Source organism: Scylla paramamosain, unplaced genomic scaffold (genome assembly GCF_035594125.1).
Source record: "Scylla paramamosain isolate STU-SP2022 unplaced genomic scaffold, ASM3559412v1 Contig174, whole genome shotgun sequence".
Taxonomy (NCBI): domain Eukaryota; kingdom Metazoa; phylum Arthropoda; class Malacostraca; order Decapoda; family Portunidae; genus Scylla; species Scylla paramamosain.
In genome coordinates this window covers 1-15,974 of record NW_026973839.1, presented here as the reverse complement: position 1 = coordinate 15,974, position 15,974 = coordinate 1, and the positions used below count along the sequence as shown (strand labels likewise).

Sequence of the window (15,974 nt, the reverse complement as noted above, 5' to 3'; positions counted from 1 at the left end):
AAGCATTTTTTTTTTTTTTCACTTTCTGACTGTGGCCCTTGCAATGAATGGCTTAATTGTTTATTTACTGTTCCTTACGTGTTTATTGATTATATGTGAGTTATTTATTTGATATTCATGATTTTTTTTTTAACTTCGTATTTCTTTATATGATAGTTTTATCTTTTCGTGTTTTCTGGCTTAAGTTTTGTTTATTACTCCTTGTTTGTGTTATTAGGTGTGTCATTAATTATTTGTCTTATTTCTCGTAGTTTAATGGATTTTTTAGCACTTTAATTATTAGAGTTCCTCACCAGTCATTTTATGAGAGAGAGAGAGAGAGAGAGAGAGAGAGAGAGAGAGAGAGAGAGAGAGAGAGAGAGAGAGAGAGAGAGAGAGAGAGTCTAAATGAATGATAAAAAAAATAATAATCAGTTACAGTATTTTATTTATAAACAAGAACAATTCATGATAATAATAATAATAATAATAATAATAATAATAATAATATTTAAATACAAGGAGGAAAATGTGTAATAATAATAATAATAATAATAATAATAATAATAATAATAATAATAATAATAATAATAACAATAACTGCTTTTATCTTACTCACACAGATAAATAGTTTTATAAATAGTTTATTGACCATAAACATTGTGTACATACACACAAAATTAAATAGAACAGATAAAAATTTCAAAATGTAGTCAGTGACACACAGAAGACTGGTGACAAAACCTACTAAAGCCCATTAAATGATTGGGTGTCTCAAGTTTCCACATCATCAGTGGAACACTGCTTCTGAGCACTCAGGGATGGACAAGCTTTTCATGGCTTGTGTGAATGGAGACAAGACGTGTAGGGGATTTATTTGTTCTGTTTTTTCTTGTCCTACTCTCTCTTTCCTCCCTCTTGACTCTTCCTTTGCTTCATCCTACTCTTTCTCTTGCTCATTCTTTCTCTCTCTCTCTCTCTCTGGACTTTTCAGACATAGCTCCTTATGATTTTTTGGCAATCCCAAACCTGTTGACAGTATCCTTATCTGAGAGCCAAGGAGACCATGCAGAATGTGGCAGCATACCTATCATTGGTTGCAGAAGCGTTTGAGCAGTGGAGTGATGGATGATTGTAGGAATGTGGTGGCACTGCTATCCACCATGACATTCATCCACATAACAGAACCATCTCACATGGTGCATTCAGCCTCAGGGAGAGGAACCTCTGTAGCCTTGGGCAGTAGCCCTTGGTCAGGTTTGCTCCAGAGTCAAACCTGCTTACCATCCGAGAATACCTTGGGGAGGAATGAGGAAGCCTTTTGCTCTGAACCCATGAAAATTGTTCAACCCTATAAGGGAAAAATATGAATGTTGAACAAATTGATGAGAAATGGAAGGATTAATGGGCTAAGTGTGTTGGATTACAGAGGGCTTTCTTTGAAGGACATTTTGAATGATACCATAATTTTGGCCCTTAGCCCAAGGTTGGATACTTCTGAACCGTTCTTGCATTTTTAAGCTAAGTAATATAAAATGCTCAATTAACAAAGGAAGGATAATGAAAAGATAAAACAAATCAGGAATTATATCAATTCATAGCTTTATCATAGTTCTAAGTCATAAATACTACAAAAATTAGTCAATCTCTTCAGAAATAATTATAAGATAAGCTTTAATAATAAAAAGTATGTATAAATAGATGAAATGTTGTCACCTTCACCAATGCCGGCTTCTTGTTATTCAGCACATGCTTGTGCTTCCTGAACACCGGTCTCATACTGGATAGAGACAGTAATGTATGGAGGTTTGATGCAATACAACATTTTATATAAGGATAAAAACTTGCATAAACTTCCTGTTTGTGTTTTTCTACTAAGGTGCAATTGTTAGGTGAGCATTTGCAACTTCCTACACTTAAACCATAACATCCCTACTACAGTGGCTCAGAGCCACACCATCACTTGTTGCTTGTCCACTAGTAAATAAGTTTTTTGTTTGTTCATTCTCATTCCTTCCCTATTTAAAACATCATTCCATCTTGTCATGGCCTCTTGAAGATCTTGTTGGCTTCCTGTCACGACAGCGACATCGTCTGCATAGGCCAGCATGATCTCTTTATCCTCCCTTACACACACTTCCTTCAGGCATCTGTCCATGTATATAATGAATAGCAAAGGAGAGAGCATCAATTATTCAATTATTCAATTATTCCTCACACACACACATACACACACACACACACACACACACACACACACACACACACACACACACACACACACACACACACACACACACAGGTAATAACAATAATATCTACCCTATATTGTAATGCACATTTTCATAATCACCACTGAATCATCATCATCATCATCATCAATATTTTTTTATCAATAATATTAACAGTATTTATATATGTACATAGCATTACTATTATTACTACACACACACACACACACACGTACATACACTCACCTCTCGGCAGGGGTGGTGGGGAACAGGAGGAGGAGGAGGAGGAGGAGGAGGAGGAGGAGGAGGAGGAGGAGGAGGAGGAGGAGGAGGAGGAGGAGGAGGAGGAGGTGGACGAGGAGGACGAGGAGGAGGAGGAGGAGGAGGAGGAGGAGGAGGAGGAGGAGGAGGAGGAGGAGGAGGAGGAGGATTAACACTGTGTGAGTGACTGACAGACTGACTAACTGACTAACTCACTAACTGACTGAATGACTGACTAACTGACTGACTGAATGACTGACTAACTGACTAACTGAGTGACTGACTGACTGACTCACTGACTGATACATACATACATACAGACAGACACAAGTACACAAGAATAAAAAATAAAATACATAACTGAAAAATCATTGCAATACACAGACAGACAGACAGACCAATGACAGAAAGACAGACAGATGGAGACAAACTAAACAGATAGATAGATAGTGAAATGACCACACAAAACACACACACACACACACACACACACACACACACACACACACACACACACACACACACACACACACACACGCACCTGTTGAACATAGTAAGCTGTGGCTTACTATGGCTTATCCCCTTATCAGCTGGAGGGAGGGCTACAGCTAATAATCTTTTCTTCTTCCTTATCCGTGCCTCCTCCTCGTCCTCCTCTTCCTTTTCCTCCTCCACCTCGTACTCCGGAACTGGCGACCCCCACCACCGGCACCTCCGACATGGCCTCCTGCGGGATGGTAAGGTAGTTAGGGAACTGTCTGAGTTAGCGTGTGTGTGTATGTTGGTTAAGTTTGGTTAAGTGTTAAATAAAGAATGGTACTCTATATTAATTTCAATATTTATCTACTTATTATCTGTATTTTGAAGATACATGTACCATTTGAACTGTAAACCTTTGTAATTGTCTGTCTCCTGCACACCCAGCTCGTCAACACCCCTGTGCCTGCAAACGGGTCACTGAACATTAAATAAACTTGTCTCAGTCCCCTACATACACACAAGTGGCTGGCCAAACACTGCATCAACACAAACAATGGATAAACAGTGGGAATCTGCTGGTCTGAGTCCCCTACATACACACAAGTGGCTGGCCAAACACTGCATCAACACAAACAGTGAATAAACAGTGAGAATCTGCTGGTCTGAGCCCCCAAAACACACTAGTGGCTGGCCAAACACTAGATCAACACAAACAGTGAAATAAACAGTGGGAATCTTGCTGGTCTGAGCCCCCAAAACACACAAGTGGCTGGCCAAACACTAGATCAACACAAACAGTGGATAAACAGTGGGAATCTGCTGGTCTGAGTCCCCTACATAAACACAAGTGGCTGGCCAAACACTAGATCAACACAAACAGTGGATAAATAGTAGGAATCTGCTGGTCTGAGCCCCCAAAACACACAAGTGGTTGGCCAAAACACTGCATCAACACAAACAGTGGATAAACAGTGGGAATCTGCTGGTCTGAGTCCCCTACATACACACAAGTGGCTGGCCAAACACTGCATCAACACAAACAGTGAATAAACAGTGGGAATCTGCTGGTCTGAGTCCCCTACATACACACAAGTGGCTGGCCAAACACTGCATCAACACAAACAGTGGATAAACAGTGGGAATCTGCTGGTCTGAGTCCCCTACATACACACAAGTGGCTGGCCAAACACTGCATCAACACAAACAATGGATAAACAGTGGGAATCTGCTGGTCTGAGTCCCCTACATACACACAAGTGGCTGGCCAAACACTAGATCAACACAAACAGTGAATAAACAGTGGGAATCTGCTGGTCTGAGTCCCCTACATACACACAAGTGGCTGGCCAAACACTAGATCAACACAAACAGTGGATAAACAGTGGGAATCTGCTGGTCTGAGTCCCCTACATAAACACAAGTGGCTGGCCAAACACTAGATCAACACAAACAGTGGATAAATAGTAGGAATCTGCTGGTCTGAGCCCCCAAAACACACAAGTGGCTGGCCAAACACTGCATCAACACAAACAGTGGATAAACAGTGGGAATCTGCTGGTCTGAGTCCGCTACATACACACAAGTGGCTGGCCAAATACTGCATCAACACAAACAGTGAATAAACAGTGGGAATCTGCTGGTCTGAGTCCCCTACATACACACAAGTGGCTGGCCAAACACTAGATCAACACAAACAGTGAATAAACAGTGAGAATCTGCTGGTCTGAGCCCCCAAAACACACTAGTGGCTGGCCAAACACTAGATCAACACAAACAGTGAATAAACAGTGGGAATCTGCTGGTCTGAGTCCCCTACATACACACAAGTGGCTGGCCAAACACTAGATCAACACAAACAGTGGATAAACAGTGGGAATCTGCTGGTCTGAGTCCCCTACATAAACACAAGTGGCTGGCCAAACACTAGATCAACACAAACAGTGGATAAATAGTAGGAATCTGCTGGTCTGAGCCCCCAAAACACACAAGTAGCTGGCCAAACACTGCATCAACACAAACAGTGGATAAACAGTGGGAATCTGCTGGTCTGAGTCCGCTACATACACACAAGTGGCTGGCCAAATACTGCATCAACACAAACAGTGAATAAACAGTGGGAATCTGCTGGTCTGAGTCCCCTACATACACACAAGTGGCTGGCCAAACACTAGATCAACACAAACAGTGAATAAACAGTGAGAATCTGCTGGTCTGAGCCCCCAAAACACACTAGTGGCTGGCCAAACACTAGATCAACACAAACAGTGAATAAACAGTGGGAATCTGCTGGTCTGAGCCCCCAAAACACACAAATGGCTGGCCAAACACTAGATCAACACAAACAGTGGATAAACAGTGGGAATCTGCTGGTCTGAGTCCCCTACATAAACACAAGTGGCTGGCCAAACACTAGATCAACACAAACAGTGGATAAATAGTAGGAATCTGCTGGTCTGAGCCCCCAAAACACACAAGTGGCTGGCCAAACACTGCATCAACACAAACAGTGGATAAACAGTGGGAATCTGCTGGTCTGAGTCCGCTACATACACACAAGTGGCTGGCCAAATACTGCATCAACACAAACAGTGAATAAACAGTGGGAATCTGCTGGTCTGAGTCCCCTACATACACACAAGTGGCTGGCCAAACACTGCATCAACACAAACAGTGGATAAACAGTGGGGAATCTGCTGGTCTGAGTCCCCTACATACACACAAGTGGCTGGCTAAACACTGCATCAACACAAACAATGGATAAACAGTGGGAATCTGCTGGTCTGAGTCCCCTACATACACACAAGTGGCTGGCCAAACACTAGATCAACACAAACAGTGAATAAACAGTGAGAATCTGCTGGTCTGAGCCCCCAAAACACACAAGTGGCTGGCCAAACACTAGATCAACACAAACAGTGAATAAACAGTGGGAATCTGCTGGTCTGAGCCCCCAAAACACACAACTGGCTGGCCAAACACTAGATCAACACAAACAGTGGATAAACAGTGGGAATCTGCTGGTCTGAATCCCCTACATAGACACAAGTGGCTGGCCAAACACTAGATCAACACAAACAGTGGATAAATAGTAGGAATCTGCTGGTCTGAGCCCCCAAAACACACAAGTGGCTGGCCAAACACTGCATCAACACAAACAGTGGATAAACAGTGGGAATCTGCTGGTCTGAGTCCCCTACATACACACAAGTGGCTGGCCAAACACTAGATCAACACAAACAGTGAATAAACAGTGGGAATCTGCTGGTCTGAGCCCCCAAAACACACAAGTGGCTGGCCAAACACTAAATCAACACAAACAGTGAATAAACACTGGGAATCTGCTGGTCTGAGCCCCCAAAACACACAAGTGGCTGGCCAGACACTGCATCAACACAAACAGTGAATAAACACTGGGAATCTGCTGGTCTGAGCCCCCAAAACACACAAGTGGCTGGCCAGACACTGCATCAACACAAACAGTGAATAAACAGTGGGAATCTGCTGGTCTGAGCCCCCAAAACACACTAGTGGCTGGCCAGACACTGCATAGGCACAGATGGGGAGCTGGTTTGGCCTGACAGCACCCTCCAGTATTCATGTAAATTCTGGCTACCATTTGCAATTCTATTTTGGGGAGCCACACCTCAGAGAGTCTCTTTTATTGAAGTTTTGTCCCCCCCACGGCTGGCTGGCCTACATAACAAAATAAATAGATAATGTTTTTTTTTTTGTCAGTTAGAGGACTTTTTCATCTCTTACCTGTTGAAATAAGATTATCTCGGAAAGTTTAAAAATGATGCATTACTACTACTACTTACCCTTCTGGAACAATACCTCATCCTCAGCATCAGAGGACGGCCCCTCCCTCCCCTCCTCACCCTGACTAACTGTTGTTGTTGTTGCAGTTGTTGTTGTAACAGAATCAACCCTCTTCCTCTCCCTCTCTCTCTGACGTGCCTCCCTCCTGGCCTCCCTCTCTCTCCTCCCTCCTCTCTTTCCTCTCCCTCCTCTCTTGCTTCCTCTCTCTCTCTCTTGCCTGCTGCTGCAATCTCTGGGTCCACCATGCTCCTCGTTGATCCTCGGGATTTGCTGCAAAAGGAGGGAGAGAGTGAGTGAGTGGAAGTGGGGAGTAGAGGATGAAGAGAAGAAGGGTAAAACTATTATTGTAAGAGAGAGAGAGAGAGAGAGAGAGAGAGAGAGAGAGAGAGAGAGAGAGAGAGAGAGAGAGAGAGAGAGAGAGAGAGAGAGAGAGAGAGAGAGAGAGAGAGAGAGAGAGAGAAGAGAGAGAGAGAGAAATATGTAGCAGTAATAATAATAATAATAATAATAATAATAATAATAATAATAATAATAATAATAATAATAATAATAATAATAATAATAATAATAATAATATCAAACATTCTCTCTCTCTCTCTCTCTCTCTCTCTCTCTCTCTCTCTCTCTCTCTCTCTCTCTCTCTCTCTCTCTCTCTCTCTCTCTCTCTCTCTCTCTCTCTCTCTCTCTCTCTCTCTCTCTCTCTCTCTCTTTCTCCTAGTGCAACCTACACTCCATAAATTATTTCTTGCCCCAAAAAAGCTAAATTTGGAATAAGACAAACAGTAACAAGTCCGAACATAGCAGTGGATCTTAAACTCCTAGAAACTGGAGACATTACTGTATTCCCAGACCTTGGCGTTTAGTATACAAAGCTCTTAATACAAACACAAGAGACACGGAGCTCATGATATTCAGTTAAGACAGACAGGTAACTTGAGTGACACCCTTCTGCTGAACCCTCCCGTGCCCAACAGAGTGTTTGTCTCACGAGGAACCAAGCACTTTTCAGACCCGGCTCTCGGACACAGTTAAAAACAAACCATTACATTCCTTTAAATTACTGATAAAACAACACTTAACAAGTAATTATTCATTGTATTTATTAGTTTTCAAATTGTAATCAGCTCTACTATTATAAACATTATGTAATTGTTTGTAATTTGTAATAGTTATTATTATTATTATTATTATTATTATTTTACTTTTATTTATTGATATAATTCTTTTTTTTTTTTGCATGTATCTATAATTTGATTGGGTTAAAGATTATGAATTACTTACTAAATAGGAAAATTATGTACTGTCTTTTTCTTTTTTTTTTTCATGATAGCTGAATAAAACACTGGTCCTTAAACTCTTAGTGTAAAATATTCATTAGTCCACAAAGACCTTGTGCTCCATGGACTGGCCATCACATATCAGAATGTACTATATACCAGTCTGTCACCTGTATCATATTAACACCAATATATATCATTTAATCAATCAATCACTCTGTAAGGAAAAATATAGACAAATAAATACAATAACAACAGATGTATATACACTCTCTCTCTCTCTCTCACCTGCTGCAGGAGGGAGATAAGCCAAGCCACAGCTAACCCAGGTGTGTGTGGCCCACCTCCACCTCCCATCACCCCCGCTGGCAGCAGCCGCAGGGGGGCAGGAGGGGGTGAGGGGATGACTGGGCAGGGGTCACAGGGAGAGGGGTGGCTGGGGCAGGGAGGTCTGGGGCTGGGGTCGGGGGAAAGCCTGGGACTCCGACCACTTGCATGACCCGACCAACTCCAACGACTTCTGCCCCTAATACCTGCCGTGTTGTCAGCTGGAACAACCTAGGAGAGGAAGGAGGTGCTCAGAAGTAGTAGTAGTAGTCAGTAGTAGTAGTAAGATTGATTTTCTATCTCTGTCTCTCCTTTCTGTATGTAAAAAACTTTCTCTCTCTCTCTCTCTCTCTCTCTCTCTCTCTCTCTCACCTGTATGACATTCCCTGCCTGCACTATCATGGGGAAGTGGGGGCTGCGGGGCTGAGGCATCTTGGGGCAACACCTGAAAGCATGTTCCCCATTTGAATAACCCCTTGTTGTGGCGGTGGTGGCAGTGGTGGTGGTGGCGTCAAGTCCCCTCGGCTGCATCTCGTAAGGTACTGGAACTGTTGGGAGGAGGAGGGGTTAGTTTGGGCGGCCACGCCCGGGGACTTAGCCTTGGGAGGAGAGCTGTGCCCAAAGGGGGGCAGGGACCGGTTCTTGTAGGGGGCTGCGGGCACACGCGGGGAGGGGCGGCCCTAAGGGGAGAAAAGCTACTAGATTCGTTCAAAAGGCATATCTAAACCTAACAGAACACTATTTACATAAATAAACCCACCTGTTATAATTAGCTTGTGCAACAGTTTGAGGGCAGAAGGTAAGGGTGAGGGAGCACACTGCTTGCCAGGGATAGCCACTGTCCCCGGGAAGGTATAGCATCCTGCAGGTACATGTTTGTTCCTCAAACATCAGTTTGAGTGCTGACTTATCTAGTATTCTTGCATCGTTGACTGAGCCAGGCCACCTTGCCACAATGTCAAGAATCTTGCATATAGTGAGCATCAAATACTACTTGCACATTTTATATGCTGTGATAGCGTTTCCTGTTCACATATACATGTTCATCGACATGAGGAGACACAATTCTTATATGAGTGCCATCAATCACTCCCACAACACCGGGAAACTGAGTTACTTGCATGAACTCTGCCTGTTTTTGCTGCACTTCACGCTGGGTGTGAGGGAAAGCCACAGACTGGCAGATTACTTCTGGGTCAGCCAGTGCATCAATTGTCTGTGATATTGCACGGCTGATAGTGGGCTGCGTTGTTCCAAAATCATCACAACTGCACTGTTGCATTTCTTTCCTGTGGCTAAATATCGTAATGTGATGGCCACCATATCTCAGAGGTCAAGGCTCTATTTCTTTCAGTTTTACTTTGCAGCTTGTCTCTCACTATATCAGTCCACTGCAACAATACCTTAGCACGGTCCAATCTGAATCTTTTCAGTAACTCAGCATCGTCGTACTCAGCGAAAATATCTCTTCTCACTCATGTAGGTGCGCCGCTGACGTTGTTGTGCCGCCTTCCTGCTAACGGCTGGGTTCCATCATGCTCTAAATAGAAATTTCCACCTACCTTTAATAATCTGCTGGAGGTAACTTGTGGAAAAGAGAAAGAAAAGTGCATTATTTTTTATGCAATAATATTTTTAATTTTTGAACTTGAAAATGCAATATACTTTAATTCAGAGATTTAAAAAGTGAACATACGTTTTAACCCAGCGGGTGCTGTAAACAGTACGTTGGCGGTTCACACCAGTTCAGAAGTAAGGTATCTTAAATTGCACTCGACAATGTTGTGAATACTTTAAAATGCTTGAAGCCATACTTGAAATTGCCTTCCATAACGTGTAAAGTAATGAAGTTAGCCTGTGTTAAAAAGTGGTGATCCCTGGCAGATTACCAAGGCCATCCAGTCTCCCAGCTTAAGTGCCAAGAGGCATTCATTCAATGCTCCGCTGACACCAATTCTGCCCAAAGGTATGTGCATTATATGTGGAAAGAAATACATTACGTACGGTGTAGAGGTTGGTTGTCTAGTGATATAAATGGTAAGGTGGTGGTGCTGGTGATTGTGATGGTACTACACTGTTATTACCGTATGTCAGTATATTGAGGCTTGATATCACTTTTATTAATGTGCCAGTATTTCATTACCTATCTTATGAAATAACACTTTTAGCTCTTGATATAATTCTTTTCTACAAACCTTTAACAATAATTGAAAGGTTTTTTTTTTTAAATTGAATTCAATGCCTTTTCTTTTATTAGATGAAAATAGGAAATAATTATGGCTACCACTGGCTAGACACGCCATACCCTTGCCTTGAGTTTAGGTATGGTTAGGTTAGGTTTGATATGGTTGGGTGTAGTTAGGTTAGTTTTGGGTATGTGGATTTAGGTTACAGCAAGTACAGTTAGGGTTAGTTTTGGGTGTAGTTAGGTTTGGATGTGGTTAAGTTAGTTTTAGGTATGGTTAGATTACAGCAGGTATGGTTAGGTTAGTTTTGGTGTGGTCAAGTTAGTTTAGGTATGGTTAGGTTACAGCAGGTATGGTTAGGTTAGTTTTGGTGTTGTTAGAGTTAGTTTAGGTATGGTTAGAACCCTTGGACAAAAAATGAGAGAACATCCACTGAACCAAAAGATTTTTATTTATTTATTTATTTATTTATTTTATTTATTTATTTATTTATTTAATTTTCTTTTTAATATTTCAATGAAAATTAGCAGTATTTACTTATATCTGTCAACTTTCCAAAGAGGGGTTAGAAGAATGCCTGCAAGCCTTATTTTGTAAGATAAGATTACACGTAAGAATTGCTTGGTTTTAAGAAGAAACTGGCATGTTAGTAAAATTAATCTTTACTGTCATGTGAATGAATATTTATAAATGCAAAAAGTTTAAATCTCCAAGAACAACCTGTGTTTTACAGTAATGTGGGTAGCACCACATGGGACCCATAAAGTAGCCCACAAAAACACCCACATGCCTCCCATTATCCAATGTTGGCTGGGTATATATATATATATATATATATATATATATATATATATATATATATATATATATATATATATATATATGAGGAGGCAGTAGACATCTGCCTAAATGATAATTACTACCAGTGAGGTCTAAAGCACTGTTCAGGGGGTGCTGTGAAACTTACTCATTAAACCCAGCTGTGACCTCGCTGAACGTTTCCCTTTGTGTCTCACAACACAAGGGGGCAGTCATAGCCTGCCCTCTAAAGACAACTCTCTTTCCTCCACACAAAACTACAAGCACCTAATAACACACACCCTTCACTCAAAAATTTTAAAATCATCGTGGCGACTCCTACACCAGCCTCGTAGTCCCCATCTGGGGAGGGGACCATAAATGTCCCCAAGGTCAGACTGCCTTTCTGTCAAAGACCCTAAGTGTCTTGACACCCCCCTCAACTTTTTCTTCATTAACTTCTGCAACATTCGCAGTCAAAGATCTAATTTTCAATCTGTAGAACACCTACCTCTCCTCTTCTAAAACCTCATCTTCTTTTCCTCACTGAAACTCAGGTGTCTGAGGCAACTGACAGTAGCTCCTTTTCTGTTCCACTCTTACTTTCTCTTATCCTCATTTTCAGTTCAAAGCTGGATGCTGCGTTTATGTGCGCAATGATTTAACCTGCTCTCGTGCCCACGCTCTTGAATCTTCTGAGTTTTCCACCATCTGGCTACGACTACAGAGTCACTCTCATACTAAATTTATCTGTGCTGTATACCTCTCACCTAACTCCTCTGATTATAAGAAATTCTTTAACTACTTAACTTCCAAAAGTGGAGCACATTCTGACCACTCTTCCCTTTTGCAGAGAGATCTCCATTCTTGGAGACTTCAATGTTCACCAAGAACAGCTTTGGCTTTCCTCTCCCTTCACTGACCATCCTGGTGAACTAGCCACCTACAACTTTGCTATCCTCCATGACCTAGAGCAATTGGTGCAACACCCTACTCGTATTCCTGACTTTGTCTTGGAGGCCTACACCCAACATTCTTGACCTTTTCCCCCAGCCTCAGCCCCAGCCCCAGCCTTTTCATCCCAGCCTCTCCCAGTGCATCCTAGCCTCTCCCAGTCCATCCCAGCCTCTCTCCAGTGCATTCCAGCCTCTCTCCCAGTCCATCCCAGCCTCTCCCAGTCCATCCCAGCCTCTCTCAGTGCATTCCAGCCTCTCCCAGTCCATCCCAGCCTCTCCCAGTCCATCCCAGCCTCTCCCAGTGCATCCTAGACTCTCCCAGTCCATCCCAGCCTCTCCCCAGTCCATCCCAGCCTCTCCCAGTGCACATTTCAGCTCTCCCAGTGCACATCCCAGCCTCTCTCAGTGCATTTCCAGCCTCTCCCAGTCCATCCCAGCCTCTCCCAGTGCATCCTAGCTTCTCCCAGTCCATCCCCAGCCTCTCTCAGTGCATTCCAGCCTCTCCCAGTCCATCCCAGCCTCTCCCAGTCCATCCCAGCCTCTCTCAGTGCATTCCAGCCTCTCCCAGTCCATCCCAGCCTCTCCCAGTGATAATAAAGCAATTTGGATTTAAGAGAGGAAGTGTAGTGTGTTACAAACTTACTGAGTTACACTTAGATCTATAGAAAACTGTTATCAAATGGCATATAACATTTTATGTTATATGCCATAATTTATTATGGCATATAACAGATTATTATTACAGATGCCATTTCTTAAAGAAATAACCCCGGCATCTGTTTTTTTTTTTTTTTTTTTTTTATTATTCTCTTTCTCTCTCTCCCTCCCCTAAGGCAGTGCTCCTCTTACAAAGGAAAAATAAATAATTTAAATAAGATAATTAATTTACAAATCAAGGGCTGGATTTGTGTCTGTGGAGGCACATATGAGACTTAGCCTGAGTGTGGAGGCCATCTACCTGAAATATTTATATTAATATTTTTGTATCTGTATTCCATGCAGTTTTTAATACATATAATATATTATAGTGAAAGGAACATATTTATTTAGTGTAAAAATGAAACAAGATGGTTATTTTGATAGTAATAAAAAAAAAATATTTAGTTCATAGAAAACTAGTGTTTGATTAATTTAAGTTTCTTTCACTTACAGAATATTTATGTGGGAGACTCCTCAGATTGTGGAGACCCCAGATTGTGGAGGCTCCTGGGCTCCCAGCTGGTCTTTTTGTGGACTCCTAAATCTGGCACTGAACAAAATTCTCTCTCTCTCTCTCTCTCTCTCTCTCTCTCTCTCTCTCTCTCTCTCTCTCTCTCTCTCTCTCTCTCTCTCTCTCTCTCTCTCTCTCTCTCTCTCTCTCTCTCTCTCTCTCTCTCTCTCTCTCTCTCTCTCTCTCTCTCTCTCTCTCTCTCTCTCTCTCTCTCTCTCTCTCTCTCTCTCTCTCTCTCTCTCTCTCTCTCTCTCTCTCTCTCTCTCTCTCTCTCTCTCTCTCTCTCTCTCTCTCTCTCTCTCTCTCTCTCTCTCTCTCTCTCTCTCTCTCTCTCTCTCTCTCTCTCTCTCTCTCTCTCTCTCTCTCTCTCTCTCTCTCTCTCTCTCTCTCTCTCTCTCTCTCTCTCTCTCTCTCTCTCTCTCTCTCTCTCTCTCTCTCTCTCTCTCTCTCTCTCTCTCTCTCTCTCTCTCTCTCTCTCTCTCTCTCTCTCTCTCTCTCTCTCTCTCTCTCTCTCTCTCTCTCTCTCTCTCTCTCTCTCTCTCTCTCTCTCTCTCTCTCTCTTCTCTCTCTCTCTCTCTCTCTCTCTCTCTCTCTCTCTCTCTCTCTCTCTCTCTCTCTCTCTCTCTCTCTCTCTCTCTCTCTCTCTCTCTCTCTCTCTCTCTCTCTCTCTCTCTCTCCCCTCAACTCTCAACCACTGGATGGTATATCAGTTCACACAGCAAGAAGCCAAGGACCCACCGAGGCTGTCACTTGGAAAAGGTCATTGTGTGTTGCATGTAGCATCCCAGCCTGACTGCCTAGACAGCAGTCCCGCAGGTTGCTGAATGGCAGAGGTACAGGCTGCTCCACAGCAAGATGTGAGACCACAGTGTGGCAGAGTATGATCTTTACACAATGAGGGACACACTGTATGTGGTAGGTGCCCGTGCTGCAGTGCTGATTGGAGTAGGTGTTGGAGCCTGCAGGAGGAAGAGGAGGAGGGAAAGATACCATGAAAAGGCAATTTTAAGACATGGAGGATGATACTGAGGCAATTTTAAAATCTTTGAAAGTAACACATCTTTTTAAATTTAAAAATGTAGAAAAGACCATTTTAAAATGTTTCAGAGATGAAAATGCAATTTAAGAGTTTTCTATCATCATTTCTAAAAGATTTATATATCATATCTTACTAAGAAAACTGTTGAGTATCATCATATGAAGAGAACTACTGATAAAATTAAATACATTACTTGATATCCATATCAGTCATATTAACACCACTTGCTTATATTGCTCAGTGCCAGAACTAATTCAAGTTAATATCAGCTCAATTATGAAAAATACACCAGGTATCATGTAAAGTTTCCCAGTTTTAAATCTATCCTTTAATAACTGTCTTTCTGTATTCCCATCTTATCAAACATTAAACACCACTACCCTTGCATTCAACTTAGTCTCCTTACCCCAACAGGTCCTCACCCTGCTGTAGGAGGGCTGGCAACATGTACCAGCCATCTTGCCAAACACTAAATGCTCCAACACTTGAACTGACCAGTCTTGCACCTCAACAGGTCCTCACCTTGTTGTAGGAGAGCTGACAACATGCACCAGCCAACAGCAACTCCCATGCTAACAGGCTTCTCCCCCGTGGGTATGTAGCACCTCTGGAGTCGCTGGGTGAAGAAGAGGATGCTGGCGGGCCCTGGTCGTGTTGGCCGGGATGCGCCGGTACAGAGCTGTGTCCGTTGGGGTTGTGTAGGCAAACATCTTCTTGGCAAGGTCCTCGTGGGTGGCATGAAGCAGTTTACGGCTGTGGGATGAGAACTTGTCTTGTGAATGTGACATTGGGGTGAGTGTTAATCTGATTTTTGTGTTACTATGTTCTGTGGGGAGTGGGTGTTAATGTGATTTTTTGTTAACTGAATGCTGTGTCTGACCTCCTGAGGTGTGAGTATGGTGGGCCACAAGATTGTCCCTTTCCACTAGGAGCTGACAGATGATATTAAGAGTGTGAATGTGTGTGTGGTGCCTTGTTTGGGCCATTTTGTGTGTGTGATTGCCAGCCTGATGTATAGACAGCTAAATCGTTAATTAATAATGAAGTTAAGAGTGTGAATGTGTGGTGATTTGTCTGCGGTGTCTTGAGGAGGATTGTTGGCCTGGTATATAGATAAATAGATTAGAATTTGGATTAACAGTGTCAATGTTGTATGTGAGTGTATAGTGTAGTGTCTGGGCCACCCTGTATAGGACTGCCAGCCTGGCATATAGATAGATCAATCTAATTATTTGACATTTCATATTCTGAACATTTTGCTGATCCAATTAATCTGTTAAGGGAGCACTTTGTTCAACATCTTCTAAATATTATTTTGATCATCACCTGTATCTCTCACCTGATGATATGAATAGGCTGGGTGTAGGTAACAACTTTCAACCTCTCCTCAGTGATGGACAATTCAGAGACA

At 42.5% G+C, this 15,974-nt stretch overlaps 1 long non-coding RNA gene across 1 annotated transcript; it reads right to left on the bottom strand.

Annotated features, from left to right (window-relative positions):
• Positions 1-410: 410 nt before the first annotated feature.
• On the bottom strand, positions 411-3,138 carry LOC135099667 (uncharacterized). The gene is made up of 2 exons (XR_010268237.1): positions 3,013-3,138; positions 411-2,129 (listed from the first exon to the last, which is right to left on the bottom strand). It is a non-coding gene; the product is annotated as an uncharacterized LOC135099667 (long non-coding RNA).
• Positions 3,139-15,974: the final 12,836 nt, after the last annotated feature.